Source organism: Mustela nigripes, chromosome 11 (genome assembly GCF_022355385.1).
Source record: "Mustela nigripes isolate SB6536 chromosome 11, MUSNIG.SB6536, whole genome shotgun sequence".
Lineage (NCBI taxonomy): Eukaryota > Metazoa > Chordata > Mammalia > Carnivora > Mustelidae > Mustela > Mustela nigripes.
Genome location: NC_081567.1, coordinates 24943630 through 24959168, shown reverse-complemented (window position 1 = coordinate 24959168; position 15539 = coordinate 24943630). Strand labels below are relative to the sequence as shown.

The 15539-nt window shown below is 47.0% G+C and overlaps 1 protein-coding gene and 1 non-coding gene across 2 annotated transcripts in view; both read right to left on the bottom strand.

Annotated features, from left to right (window-relative positions):
- The window catches only part of SYT17 (synaptotagmin 17), an 86143-nt gene that overhangs the window by 44832 nt on the left and 25772 nt on the right, over positions 1 to 15539 (bottom strand). The gene's annotated exons all lie outside the window — the stretch shown is intronic.
- Positions 4448 to 4520, bottom strand: TRNAK-CUU (transfer RNA lysine (anticodon CUU)). Its single transcript has one exon. It is a non-coding gene; the product is annotated as a tRNA-Lys (tRNA).

Here is a 15539-nt window from a genome sequence, read left to right as displayed (position 1 = left end):
AAATAAAATCATGAATGAAAGAGGAGAGATCACAACCAACACCAAAGCAATACAAACAATTATAAGAATATATTATGAGCAACTATACGCCAGCAAATCTGACAATCTGGAAGAAATGGATGCATTTCTAGAGACGTATAAACTACCAAAACTGAACCAGGAAGAAACAGAAAATCTGTACAGCCCCATAACCAGTAAGGAGATTGAAGCAGTCATTAAAAATCTCCCAACAAACAAGAGCCCAGGGCCAGACAGCTTCCCAGGGGAATTCTACCAAGCATTTTTAAAACAAATTTTTTTAAAGATTTTATTTATTTATTTGACAGAGAGAGAGAATCACAGTAGGCAGGCAGAGATAGAGAAAGGGAAGCAGGCTCTCCGCCGAGCAGAGAACCCAATGTGGAGCTCAATCCCAGGACCCCAAGATCATGACCCGAGCCAAAGGCAGAGGCTTAACCCACTGAGCCACCCAGGTGCCCCTCTACCAAGCATTTAAAGAAAAACTAATACCTATTCTTCTGAAACTGTTCAAAAAAATAGAAATGGAAGGAAAACTTCCAAACTCATTTTATGAGGCCAGCATTACCTTGATCCCAAAACCAGACAAAGACCCCACCAAAAAGGAGAATTACAGACCAATATCCTTGATGAATAAGGATGCAAAAATTCTTATCAAAATACTAGCCAATAGGATCCAACAGTGCATTAAAAGGATTATTCACCATGACCAAATGGGATTTATTCCTGGGCTGCAAGGTTGATTCAACATCTGCAAATCAATCAATGCGATACAATACATTAATCAAAGAAAGGACAAGAACCATATGATACTCTCAATAGATGCTGAAAAGCATTTGACAAAGGACAGCATCCTTTCTTGATCAAAACTCTTCAAAGTGTAGGGATAGAGGGTACATAACTCAATACCATCAAAGCCATCTATTAAAAACTCACGAGAGTATCATTCTCAATGGGGAAAAACTGGGGGCTTTTCCCCTAAGGTCAGGATCATGGCAGGGATGTCCACTATCACCACTGCTATTCAACATAGAACTACAAGTCCTAGCCTCAGCAATCAGAAAACAAAAAGAAATTAAAGGCATCCAAATTGGCAAAGAAGAAGTCAAACTCTCACTCTTTGCAGGTGATATGATACTTTATGTGTAAAACCCAAAAGATTCCACTCCAAAACTGCTAGGACTCATACAGGAATTCAGTAAAGTGTCAGGATATAAAATCAATACACAGAAATCAGTTGCATTTCTATACACCAACAACAAAACAGAAGAAAGAGAAATTAAATAGTCCCATTTACAATTGCACTCAAACCCATAAGATACCTAGGAATAAATCTAACCAAAGAGGCAAAGGATCTATACTCATAAAACTATAAAGTAATCATGAAAGCAATTGAGGAAGACACAAAGAAACCTAGAAACATTCCATGCTCATGGATTGGAATAACAAATATTGTGAAAATGTCTATGCTATCCAGAGCAATCTACACATTTAATGCAATTCCTATCAAAATACCATCAACTTTTTTCAAAGAAATGGAACAAATAATCCTAAAATTTATATGGAACCAGAAAAGACCTCAAATAGCCAGAGGAATGTTGAAAAAGAAAGCCAAAGGTGGTGGCATCACGATTCCAGACTTCAAGCTGTATTACAAAGCTGTAATCATCAGTACAGTATGGTACTGGCACAAAAACAGACACATAGATCAATGGAACAGAATAGACAGCTCAGAAATGGACCCTCAACTCTATGGTCAACTAATCTTCAACAAAGGGGGAAAGAATGTCCAATGGAAAAAAGACAGTCTCTTCAACAAATGGTGTTGGGAAAATTGGACAGCCACATGCAGAAGAATGGAACTGGACCATTTCCTTATACCACACACAAAAATAGACTCAAAATGGATGAAAGACCTCATTATGAGACAGAAACCCTTCAAAATCCTTGAGGAGAACAGAGGCAATAACTTCTTTGACCTCAGCCACAGCAACTTCTTCATAGAAATATTGCCAAAAGCAAGGGAAGCAAGGGCAAAAATGAACTATTGAGACTTCATCAAGATCAAGAGCTTTTGCACAGCAAAGGAAACAGTCAACAAAACCAAAAGACAACTGACAGAATGGGAGAAGACATTTGCAAATGACATATCAGATAAAGGGCTAGTATCCAAAATCCATAAAGAACTTATCAAACTCAATACCCAAAGAACAAATAATCCAATCAAGAAATGGGCAGAAGACATGAACAGACACTTCAGCAAAGAAGACATCCAGATGGCCAACAGACACATGAAAAAGTGCTCAACATCACTTGGCATCAGGGAAATACAAATCAAAACCACAGTGAGATATCACCCCACACCAGTCAGAATGGCTAAAATTAACAGGTTAGGAAATGACAGATGTTAGTGAGGATGCAGAGAAAGGGGCCCTTCCTACACTGTTGGTGGGAATGCAAGCTGGTACAACCACTCTGTAAAACAGCATGGAGGTTCCTCAAAAAGATTGAAATAGAGCTACCCTATGATTCATAATTGCACTACTGGGTATTTACCCTAAAGATACAAATGTAGTGATCCAAAGGGGCACGTGCACCTGAATGTTTATAGCAGCAATGTCTACAATAGCCACATTGTGGAAAAAACCTAGATGTCCATCAACAGATGAATGGATAAAGAAGATATGATATGTATATGTATATGTGTGTGTGTATGTGTGTGTGTGTGTGTGTGTATATATATATATATATATATATATATATATATATATATATGATGGAATATTATGCAGCCATCAAAACTCCCCCCAAATCTTGCCATTTGCAATGATGTGGATGGAACTAGGGGGTATTATGCTAAGCAAAATAAGTCAATCAGAGAAAGACAATTATCATATGATCTCTCTGATATGAGGAATTTGAGAGGCAGGGTGAGGGATTGGGGGGGTATGGAGGGAAAAAAATGAAACAAGACAGGATCGGGAAGGAGACAAACCATAAGAGACTCTTAATCTCACCAAACAAACTGAGGGTTGCTGGGGATGGGGGAGTAGGGAGAAGGTGGTTGGGTGATGGACATTGGGGAGGGTACATGCTATGGTGAGTGCTGTGAAACATGTAAGCCTGAAGATACACAGACCTGTACCCCTGGGGAAAATAATATATTCTTCTAATATATATATGTTAATATAAAATAAAATTTTTTTTTTAATTAAAAATTAAAAAAAAAAAAAGAACAGGCTCCACAGCCCCTCTGTGGAGGGTCACCACCGCCACGTCACAGTCTGAAGCGGGGTCCCCCCCCACCCCGGGTCTGTTGCGTGCCCTCCTCAACCTCAAGAGAACTGGAGCTGTGTTGGGAGAAGAAACTGGGTGACAGGTGCCATTTCTCCCTTTTCCCATTTTAACGCCATGTCACAAATAAACAGTCCCGGTTTCCTTTTTGAAGAGCCTGATGTGCTTAATTTGGTTGAACCACATGGGGTGGGCTTGGGAGAACCAAAATAGACCATCTGTAAATTACTCAAATGAATCCAGAAGCCATCCTACAAGCCCTTACAAGCAGCTTGTACAAATGCTGCTCTGCTCTCTACCCAGACAAAAACTCTCTCCCCTCTACCCCCCCGGGCCCCACAGCCTTTGAAAACCACTAGGTTCTAATCAGTAAAAAGGAACTCAAAGAAAGCCATCTGGGACAAAGGACACTTTCTGTGAAAAACAATAGCCTGGCTCTCCTGGTCTACCAGGAGACATCTATCACGACATCTATCACATCTATCACGAGACAGATGTCATCGGACATTCAGAATGGTGCTCGGGCTCTCACACGCCTAGCAGAGGCTTCCAGATGTCACTTTCCACGAGGTCCAAACAAGGCTGCTCTGTGCTTCCCCATCTTTGTTCTCACAGGTCGCGAGAAATCTTTTGTCTCTTCACTTACTGCATGAACAACATTAAAATAGGAATGGATTTTTAAAAAAGCAAAACTCCAACGACCATCCCAGCCACGCTGCGTCACGCCCTCTAGTCTCTGTTGCCTCCACCCTGTCCCCTTTGGAATTATTTCGCAGTCCCTGTCAATACACAAAAATATTACTTGCATAACTGCCCTGACGACACAGGCACATTCTGAACCACCCACCAAACTTAAATGAACAGACATGCTTGTTTCTCATGTTAGCACCTAGACATCATAAGTATCTTATTCATTCATTCATTCTTTTTTTCTTTTAAAAATCTTATTATTTGAGAGAGAGAGAGAGAGATACAGTGAGAGAGAGAACACAGCAGGGGGTTGTGGGAGAGGGAGAAGCAGGCTTCCCACTAAGCAGAGAGCCTGATATGGGGCTCGATCCCAGGACCCTGGGATCATGAGCTGAGCCGAACAACTGAGCCACCCATGCGCCCCATCATTCATTCTTGAGTTCTTTGCCCAACATGGGGCTTGAACTCATGACCCCGAGATCAAGAGTCACATGCTCTACCCACTGAGCCAGCCAGGCGCCCCATTAGTTTCATTTTTAATGTCTACACAGAATATTCCATTAGGCTAAAATACTGTAATTTATTTTAACCATTTTCCTATTGCTAGGTACTTAGGTTATTTTTAATGACCTAAGTGGGCATTAAATGACCTAAAATTGGCCACTAGACTCTTCTTTTAGATTATATCCTTTTTTTAAAAAAGATTTTTATTTATTTATTTGAGAGAGAGCATGAGAGAGAGTACAAGCAGGGGGAGGGGCAGAGGCAGAGGGAGAAGCAGGCTCCCCACAGAGCAAAGAGCCCAATGTGAGGCTTGATCCCAGGACCCTGGGATCATGACCCAAACCAAAGGCAGACACTTAACCGACTGAGCTACCCGAGCACCCCAGATTACATCCTTCTAATAAAACCCACTAGTGATATTATAGGGTCAAAGAGTAGATCAAGATATGTCAAAAATGTTTTTCTGCTGATATTTTTCTGCTGCTCAGTATGAACTGCAAGACCATCTAAAAGGGCTGAACTTCATTTCATGAAGACCAGCAGAAGGAAAGGACAGAAGTCTCCCCACAAAGCCACCAGGCCTGAATACTACCATTGTGACCGGGCATGGGATCCAGTCGGGCTGCTAAAATATTTAGTTTGAATGACTATCTAGTCATATACTGATGTAACTGCATTTCCTCTTTTGCACGGAAATGTTGTTCTTTCTGGGTGAGTTCAATGCCCTTCTGTATGCCCGCGTTGTGCCTGGTAATACATATTTCAGACTGGACTGTGTCTGTCTTTTATGGTAAAGCTTTCTAATGATTCCTGTCCCCTGGAAATCTTATTCTGGATTTAGTTTGTATTTCCCTGGCCACTTTCATGTTCATCGGCTCTTTATACTCTCTCTTTCATGAAAACCCTGTTCATTTCTTTGTGCCCATTTTTCTGTTGGGTATTTGTCTTTCTCTTATTCATTTACCAAAAGGCCTTTAAATATTATGGATACTACATTACCCATAGGTTATGTGTTGTTATGGGTTGAGTTGTGTGTCGCCCTGCCCCCGCAACCAAATATTCATGTTTAAGTCCCAACCCCCAGGATCTCAGAATGTGACTTTATTTGGAAATAGCATCCTTACAGATAGAATTCATAGGATGAAGTCATATGGGAGTAGGATGGGCCTTTAATCCAGTATGACCAGTATCTTTATAAAAGACAGAAACTGGACACAGACATGCGTGCACATTAGAGGGAGAGCTATGTGAAGCATTAAGTTATGTTTCCAAAAGCCGTGGAATTATCAGAAACCAGGAGAGAGGACTCCAGCAGATCCTTCCTAGAACCCTCAGAGGGATCATGTCCCTGCTGACATCCGGATCTTGAACTGCTCGCTAGCCTCCAAAACTGTGAGACAGTAAATTTCTGTTGCTGAAGCCACTCAGCTCGGTTTTTAGTACTTTCTTACAACAGCCCTAGCAACCTAATATGTGTGTATAGCAAATATATTTTCCCAGTTTGTGGCTTGACTTTTAATTTTTTAACCATATTTTCTGATGAGCCGAGTGCAGAATTTTAATGTGGCAGAATGCACCCAATGTCTTCTTCCACGGCTTGTGCTTAATGACTTTTTTAGAAGTGCTTTGCTATGCGCAAGTTGTAAAAATAGTCTCCTTCTTTTCCTTCTAAAGGTTTGGCCTTTCAAGTCTAAGTCCTTGGACCATCTGGACTTGGTTTTGGTGTATGGTGTGAGGTAAGGCTCTGTTTTCATTTTTTTATTTAAAGATTTTTATTTATTTATTTGACAGAAAGAGATTACAAGTAGACAGAGAGGCAGGCAGAGAGAGAGAGAGAGAGGGAAGCAGGCTCCCTGCTGAGCAGAGAGCCCGATGCGGGACTTGATCCCAGGACCCTGAGATCATGACCTGAGCCGAAGGCAGCGGCTTAGCCCACTGAGCAACCCAGGCGTTCTCTGTTTTCATTTTTGAGGCAGTAACCATCTTTCCTCCTGTCTTTCTGCCCCACAAGACAATGACCTCCTTGAGGGTAGTGATTTTACGTTACTCTGTACAGACAGAGTTCTGATGAATGCTGACGCAGAGCAATGTTTGTTTATATCCTGCAAATGAAGCTAAACCTTCCAGAGAAGACAGGAGAGCAGCTCAACGGGAAGATACGGAGTTTGGGTCTAGCATTCAATGGCCATCTAAATTCAGTCAACGTACTGCAGATCCACTCAAGCATCTCAAGAGCGAGATCCTGACTCTATTGTAAATTGAGCTCTTCCTGAACATCTTATAGCCAAGCTGTTTGTTCTAAGAGAGATTGCTCCAGAACATGCAACGGTATCCACCCAAACTGGAAAGGACAGCATGAAGCCTTGTCTCCTACCACCCAGTGTCTGTAACAAAGGACTAACAGTGGATACAAATGACGTTACGGAGAGTCCCCCTCAAGCAGAAGAAGCAGCGGCCAGGATGGGCCAGGGCACTCACTGACAAGGGCGGGGAGAAGTTCTACCAGGTAAGGGAGGACTTTTTTTTTTTTAAAGATTTTATTTATTCATTTGACAGACAGAGATGACAAGTAGGCAGAGAAGCAGGCAGAGAGAGCAGAGGAAGCAGGCTCCCTGCCAACCAGAGAGCCCGATGCGGGGCTCGATCTCAGGGCCCTGGGATCACACACGACCTGAGCCGAAGGTAGAGGCTTTAACCCACTGAGCCACTCAGGCGCCCCTAAGGGAGGGCTTTTGAGCCAGCACAGCCCAGTCCCCAGGCCCTATTTCTATCTACTCATTCTAGTTCTGTGCAGCATGTCCCTCTCTGCTTCTCTGGGTCTCACCATCATCTCCCAACCTCAGATCCAGCCCAAGCATCCCATGAGTAGTTATTTACAGAGTATCCACCACACGGAGGGCACAGGGCTGGCACACAGTGGGTGCTCCATGATTATCCTGATGGTGCTAGACACAGAGGACACAGCCGTGAGCATGACAGTCCAGGTCCCTGTAATGCAGTTCCTGACAGTGAGCATTATTTAATTAATTACCACGCATGACTAATGGATACGGGATGACGTCATTAGCACTGTGGTGTGTGCTCTGAAGAATAACAGAGCGCTGTCTTCCCAAGACACCCCCTGCAGAAGTAGGGACAGGGGTCAGAGGGCCAAGGAACAGGCACAGACAATAACCCAAACGGCCAATATGGACAAGTGACAGGGGTAAGGGGGCCCGGGGTGAGGGGTGGGTGCAGACCTGAGGCTGGGGCAGAAGACAGGTCAGTTCCTGCTTTGTCGCCAGGTGATTAGTATGGACTCACCTGAGAAACAGGGAGCCACAGAAGGCTTTAGGCAGGCAGTCACCTAATTAGACCTAATGTTTTAAAAGGACTTCTCTGGCTGCACCTCGTTGCTCCTCTGCCGTTTCAAGCCACCTCTCCTTCCGACTCCGTCTTCCACTCACGTTGCGCTTACCTGCTTTTCCAGTACCTCTTGTAACAGACTCTTTTATGAGGCTCCTGGACTTTTCGTGTCCTATAATTTCTGCGGGGAGGGACCGCACACTCCATGTTTTCACGCACCCCTTTTTTCTGCCTAGCATTTGGCAGAAATTGGGTTAGGGTAGTTGTTACACATTAGACTGTTTCCATCAAAAGACAGGCTGAAACCCTAACCCGTGACATCTGTGAATATGATCTTATTGGGCCATGGGGATCTGGTCATCTGTAATTAAGACGAGACCATACTGGCATTGGGTGGGCCCTGGTGTCGTTATAAGAAGACAGGCACACATGGAGAAGAACATAGCGTGACAATGGAAGCAGAGTCAGGTGATACGTCTGGAAGCCGAGAAGTGCCGAGGGCTGCCACGCCAGCAGAAGCCAGGAGAAGGGCATGGAACAGGATCCCCCTCGATGCCTCCAGAAAGGAACCAACTCCCGCCAACACCTTGATGTCGGACTTCCAGACTCCAGAACCACGAGAGAGCCATGAAAAAATAAATTCCTGCTGCAGTGGTGTACCACCCGATTTGTGGGAACTTGTGACGCAGTCCCGGGAAACTAACATGGCGACAGATCAGGCAAAGGACTGAGGTCACAGTCCTACATTTCAATGCCAGCTCTAGCACATACTGCCTGTGTGGCCTTGGACTTGCTGCTGAACCCCTCTGGGCCTCATTACCTATCCTCCTGGGGAAAACGAGGGACGTAACAGACACCCCCATGAAGTTCTATAGTGGGGAAAAGCTCTTCTTGAAATTCCTGTTGATTGGATGACCGTGCTCCCTCCCAGCTTCCAATTCTTGGTCTTCATTGTTCTCAATCCCTTTCTTTTGCTCTTAAATGAAGTTTTCTCCAGAATTCAACCCCTAGGGAATTCAACCTTTTCTTCCTACATTATCCAGTGTTACTGGGCGATTCTGTGCCAGGCCCGGGATTCTGAGTCCTTTCCTTTATCTCCTCATTTAATCCGCACCACAGGCCCCTGGAGAGGGACTAGCATCATCCTCACTGAGCCCATGAGTAACCGGAGACGGAGGACAGCCAAGGTGTGTGCTGGACATCACAGCAAGGAGGCGGCAGAGTTGCTGCGTGACACAGTAAGAAACACATACTTGGTTTCTGTCCCCAGTTTCTGGCACACAGCTCCTAAAACCCTTGGAATTTCTGGGGCAGATAAGAGTGTCCTCTGGATGCCAATGAGATGACTAAGGGCTGGGGGTCCCCAGATAGCTTCAAGAGGAAGGCTGGTTGCCAGAGAGACAAAGGCACATTAGAGGGTTATGACTCTCTTGGCCCCAAACCCCATCCTCTAGAGAGGGGAGAGAGTAGAGGCTGAATTCAATCACCAATGGCCAATGGTTTAATCTACTGTGTCTACGTAATGAAACTTCCATTTAAAAAAAAAAAACTCCTAAATAACAGCGTTTAGAGAGCTTCTGTGTTAGTGGAACACATTAAGGTACCAGGAGGGTGGTGGACCCCAAAAGGGTCCTGTGCCCCTGCCCCAATACCTTGCCTTATGTTTTGCTTTCCATCTGGCTGCTCCTGAGTTATATCCTTTAAAAAAGAAACAAACAAAAAACAGGAAAATGTCTAAGTTTTGTGAGCAATTCTAGCAAATTACGGAACCTGAGGCAGAGGTCAGGAGACCCCCTGATTGATAGCTGGGTTTGTCAGAAGCATGGATTCACCTTGGGACTTGTGACTGGCATCTGAAATGGGGGCGGTGAGGACGGAGCCCTTCACTCAGTGAGTGTCAGAACTGAGCTCAGTTGTCAGACAGGTGCCCTGAAAGTAAGGGTGTGTGTGTGTGTGTGTGTGTGTGTGTGTGGTGTGTGTGTGTGTATGTGTGTGTGTGTGTGTAATAGTGCTTCTGAGGGCAGCCGACATAAGAAAGGAAAAAAGCGGGGCACCTGGGTGGCTCAGCAGATTAAGCATCTATCTTCGGCTCAGGTCACGATCCCAGGGTTCTGGGATTGAGCCCCTCGTAGGACTCCCTGCTCAGGCTCTCTGCTTGCTGCTCCGGGTGTGTGTGTGTGTGGGGGGGTTGCCTCTCCCTCTCCCTCTGCTCCTCCCCCACACTCACGCACTCTCTCGCTCTCTCTCAAATGAATAAAACCTTTTTTAAAACCCCGCACTTTCTCTCAGTTTCAGGTTTTAGGGAGCCCTACAGGCAGTACGTGTTGTTTTGGTCTATTCGGCATGCCTCTCCACTTACTCTGGTCCCAGAACCTCTTCGGCTGTGGTTTGGGTGGGGCTAGGCCTGGGCATCTGACCCCATCAGACAAGTCCATGGAGCTCTGCTCAAGAAGGTCCCAGAGCTGCCCGGGGGCCTCGAGGTTCCATTATTCCTTTGCTTCTATGAACTACTCCACCACCCTTCAGGACGGCCTTCTTTTTCTCCCAGAAAGCCTGGTATGAATCTCGGCTCTCCTACTTATTCTGTGAGCAGATTCCCCAACTCCCCTGCCTTTGTGTTCTTATCTGTGCAATGGGATCGTAAGAACACCTAGCAGGCCGAGTTGATGAAAGAATTAAATTGTTAATAAGTGGGAAGAGCTCAGAGCCCAGCATTTAGTATGTGAATCTGTTATCATTTTATTTATCCTTTCCCTTAAGCCGGCCAGACTCAGTTCTGCTGCTGCTGGAACTGAAGACCCTTCCCCCCTTAGGGTTCCCCGCATTTTCACCTTGTATCCTAGTGATCCATGGCCATGACGGTTTCTCAGAGGCCACTCCAGGAAAGGACGTGTTGAGGTCACCTCAGTTCAAGCCCTGGCTTCAACATTTACTCCTTGAACATCTGAGGCAAGTCATTCACTGGCCAGGACTTCTGTTTTCTCATGTGGAACATGGGGCTGATCACTGTACCTCACAGGCTTGCATGATTCAATGGGGTCATGTACAGAAAATGCTTCCCAAGCACCGACAGGCTTGGTCACCATTTGTTATACTGAGAGTCTTGAAGGAAGGGACCGGGTCTCACGCTTGTCTGTAGCCCCAGAACCTGCCATGAGAACAGCCTCAGTCCATGGCGACAAGCCCCCTGAGACCGTCCACCTCTCCTTCTCGGAGCAGAGCCCCAACATTCTCCCTAAAGCTGCCAGACACCTGGGCCGCCCCAACATTCTCTCTGAAGCTGATCGCCAGACACCTGGGCCACCCAACCAGCCAGCTGCTCAAGAGCTCCAACCTCATCTGCTCAACCCCAGCTGGGGTTGACGAATTACTTGCTGGCCAGTGTTGCTTTAATCTCCTTGGTCACACGGAGTCCAAGTTCCCTGGCTAAGATTTCAGCACCACGATCACGGTAATGATGGACAGCAACATTTCCTCACGGCTTACCAGCAGTCAGCGCACCTGATGTGAGGAACTGTACTTTGCTGGGCCGGTGTGAACACGGCAGGCATAAGCAGATGCCACCCTCCCCACAACTCTTGAGCTCCAATTTGCTTTTCCTGCCATTTTCCACGGGAGGAAGCTGGGCCTCAGCGAGACAGGGTGGAGGCCGGGAGCAGACGCCAGACTGTGAAGTCAGACTCCCCCATTCACTAACTGCACAGCCCTGGGCGAGCTCCTCAGACTTTCTGCGCCTCTGGTTTTGAATTTAGCTTATTTTAAACTTTTTTAAAGATTTTTTTTTTTTTTAAGGTAACCTCTACCCCCAAAATGGGGCTTGAACACACGACCCTGAGGTCAAGCATTGTACGCTCTACCAACTGAGCCAGCCAGGCGTTCCCGTGCTTTGGGTGTTTAAAATGAAAAGTGGGGAATAATGACAGTCCCTCCGGGATTTTCAGATGTATATGGAAAGCCCTAAAACAGGGACAAGCACAGGAAGAGTCAGCAATTGTCATTATCAGCAATAGAGAGTAACCGCCCAAGGTCACACAACAGGAAGTGGCTGGGCTCCGGCTGGGCTCCTGCTGGCCTGAGGACTGCGGGACTGTGGGGCTGTCCTCTTCATATGGCACCACTGTATACATACGTCAAGGCTCTGCACTTTCAGCCTTGAGCAAACTAGCCCCCTGGTAGCCCCAAAAAACACCCTGAAGAAAGTACACTATGGTCAGTGATGTGCAGATAAGTGTGTAGCCCTCCAGGAGGGGAAAGGGCTCCGAGTAGTAGCATGGGTCCATTTCCTACACAATGGCTGACTTCAGTGTGAAGTTAATCGGCTTGTGAAATGCTTGAAAATTTACAATTAGCTCTGTGAGCCAGGGGAAGCTGGCTCCAGCACACGATACATAACCCTCATTTTATAGACAAAGAAACCGAGACTTAGAGATGACACGGTAACTCTCTGGGCCCCCCACCTCTAGAGGGTATAAAGGCCAGGACTTGAACTGAAGTCTGTAGTTCCAGGGCTCTCGGGCACCACAGATCCTTTCCCTTGTGAGGTAAAACATTGTGCCACAGAGGTAAGACCTCCCACCTAGAGGCCTAACTCGTCTCCAAAAGCTATCGCTGAAAGCTGTGTGACCTTGGACAAGTGACTCAACTGCTCTGTGCTGCAGTCTTCTCATCCAGAAAACAGGCTCGGACCAAACCATCTCTCGTTCCCCTTCTAGTTGACATCATAACCAGGAACCAAAAGCTCATTTTGAGGTCTGAGATGTAAACTCCATCTCTACTTCAGGAGGACGAAAACACGAAGGACCACATGAAAAGAAACTTCTAGTTAATGCTGCCTTCTAAGGCTCTGGCCTGCGCCCGGCACTGGCTGCACAGTGTTGCCAAAACACAGGTGCTCACCAAAACCTAGGCAGGGAACCCTTTTAACACACAGAAAGGCCAGCATCCTATTGAACGAGTCAAGGCTGACAGCAGCTCAGGGTAAGTTAAAGAGGAATGCTCATTAAAAAACTGACATTTGCTTTGTCCAGGGCTTCGCCCGTTCAAGTATCTGGCGGCGAGCGATCTCAAGATCCAATATGCGGTCAGGAGGGGCTGGCGGTGTGTGTGTCACTTCTGGCAGTTTCCAGGTTCTGGGCCCAATCAACACACAACTCTGGGTGTCTGGAGTCATCGCCGGTTTTTCCTTCTAAAAAATGTGCTAAAATTCTTTCTATCTCTATCTGCCTGGGACACGGTAAGGTCAAAGTAGCATCTCCTGAAACACAAATCAGAACCTCTGGCCCATTCCTCATGGCCTCCGCCTTACTTGCTTCCCAATGTCTCCTTCCTCTTTTCGGCTTCCTCCCTCTCCTTCCCCGCACGGGAGCTCCCAGTTAGTCCCTACTCGGTGTATATTATACGCCAGGGGCTTTGCCTGCCTGATCTTGGTTTATCAAGATGGAATATAGTGGAGTAGAATGGCTAACAGCTGGACAGCCTGGGTGCAAATCCCAGGCCTGTGGCCTTGGGCACGTTACTTAATGCATGCCTCAGTTTCCCCATCTATAAAATGGGATGGTAATAATTGCTAATACAATAGAAATGCTTAGCCCCATGCCTGACACAGTGAGTACTAGGTCAGAGTCAGCCCTCTCTATTGTTATCCTCACATCACTGCCCCAACTTCCCATGCTGTAAGCATTGCGTTATTATCCCTGACAGGTGAGGAGTGGGGCTCCAATTCACACAGCTGGTAAAGGGTGAAGCCGGGACCTTCACCAGGTCCCAACTCCTCTAAAGCTAATCCCCTTTACACAACAATATTTATTCAATTCAGAAAACATCTAACGAGTTCCTTCCCCATGCCAGAAGCACCGAGAATACACAGAAGCAGAAGCCGATGTTATGGAGAGTCTGGCCAAGTCTTAAGCTGTACATCAACAGGATACGGAGGGGGACATCCCCTGCTTTACCCAGAACTGGCTGCCTGGGCCCACAGCTGGGAACAAGGGACAGGCACTAAGGAGCAGACAACTGGTGGGGCCTAGCGCCTCGCTCTGGGATTTCTAAAACGCAGAGACCAGGTCCCGCAATATTCCAAACCATCCCTGCTCCCTGCCTCTGGGAGCAGAAGAGGAGACACTGGCTGAGTGGGGAAAGCTGAGGACTGTCCCCGCCCACCCACCCCAGCGCCCAGAGAGATGGCTGCCAAGAGATTCACTTGCAGAGATCACACGCCCCTGAAGGAAGGAGAGACCAGCACCTTCTCCACAGGCATCTGTTTAACCCGGAGTCTTACCCGTCTGCTTTTCAGCATTCTGACCGGATGAGAGGAGGAATGGAGAAGTGGCAAGCAGAGGGAAGAGAGAGCACAGATCTTGGACTCGGAGCCCTCACAAGAGTGAGTGTGGGGACGCAGAAGGTGCCTGACGCCCGCGGGCCTGACCACATCCCTGCCAGAGACGGAGCTCCCTACTGCCAGCCCTACCTCTCCCCGTCATGAGGAGTCTCTGGGGCCACCAGAGTCCTCCCTCTCCATGTCCATGAGACAGGCTGCAGGAGCCCAGGGAATTAAGGGTTTCTGGAAGCAGCCCTCAGCCTCCACCTGCAGGGAGCTGATGAGGAAAAGCTCGGGCGCCATCACCCCTATACTGAGTGCCCAGGCGGGTAACACATCCTTTAGTACAGGTCTCACCCTCCCGCTTCCCCTCTGGTTCTTCTTGGCATCACCCTGAAATACAACACTTGCACTCAAATCTTGGTCTCAGGGTCTGCTTCGAGGAGAGCGCAGCCTAGGTCAGAGACCACTTGCCCAGGGCCAATGTGCCCTCTGATTGGGACCCATCCTGGAGAGCGCCTCCCCCAGGGAAGGAAGCCCAACAGCGAAGAACCATGAGGTACTCTCCTCTACTTCCAGGAACTTCCAAAGAGTTGACATTCGCCTGCTACCAGGGCCTTGCCTACTCAGCTTCTTCAGTTGGGGAGGTTGGCCAGGAAAGCGTTAGCCTGGGAAGCGGCAACACAGAAAGAAAGAACCGCAACCATGGCAGCTAAGTAAGAAGACATTCACCCTTCCTTCGCCCAAACCACGCTCACTCGCACTGCAAGGCTCCTGAGTAATGGCCACCGGCCAGAATATGGACGTGGAACCACATGGTAGAATAAGAACCAACCTTCTTCCATCATGTGGGCAAGGGCGGGACTCAAGGAAGGACGGGCCCCTGAGAATCCTCCCTGGGACTTCTGGAACTCCTAGAAGAGAGGACCTCTCTTCCCCCACGTATGTCCTGGTTGGTGGAAGGGAAGCCTGGGCCAACTTGCGGCCGCTTTTGCTCCTGTGCACAGGAAGGATCTTCCTGAGAAGAAAGATGATGGAGGAAAGCCCAGTGGAGGAACACTGCAGCTGAGAAAGATTCCCAAGGCATAACCTGAACCCCCCCAGACCCAATGGCACTGGAAAGCCCACGTGACCACAAGCCTTCCTCTTTGGCCAAAGCTAGCTTGAGATGGGTTCTGCCAAGTTTAACCAAGATTCCTGATATAAATAGACATTTTGAGCGCCACACAAGGAAAGTAAATCTCTTTATCTCAAGGTTATGCAATTTTTTTTTTCAATTCCTCAATCAAAAAAAACAGCAATCCCACACTGACACTTGTCTTGGTTCCCAAATCAGACTGTCCTGTGGACATTTTAAAAAATCCAGTCAGGG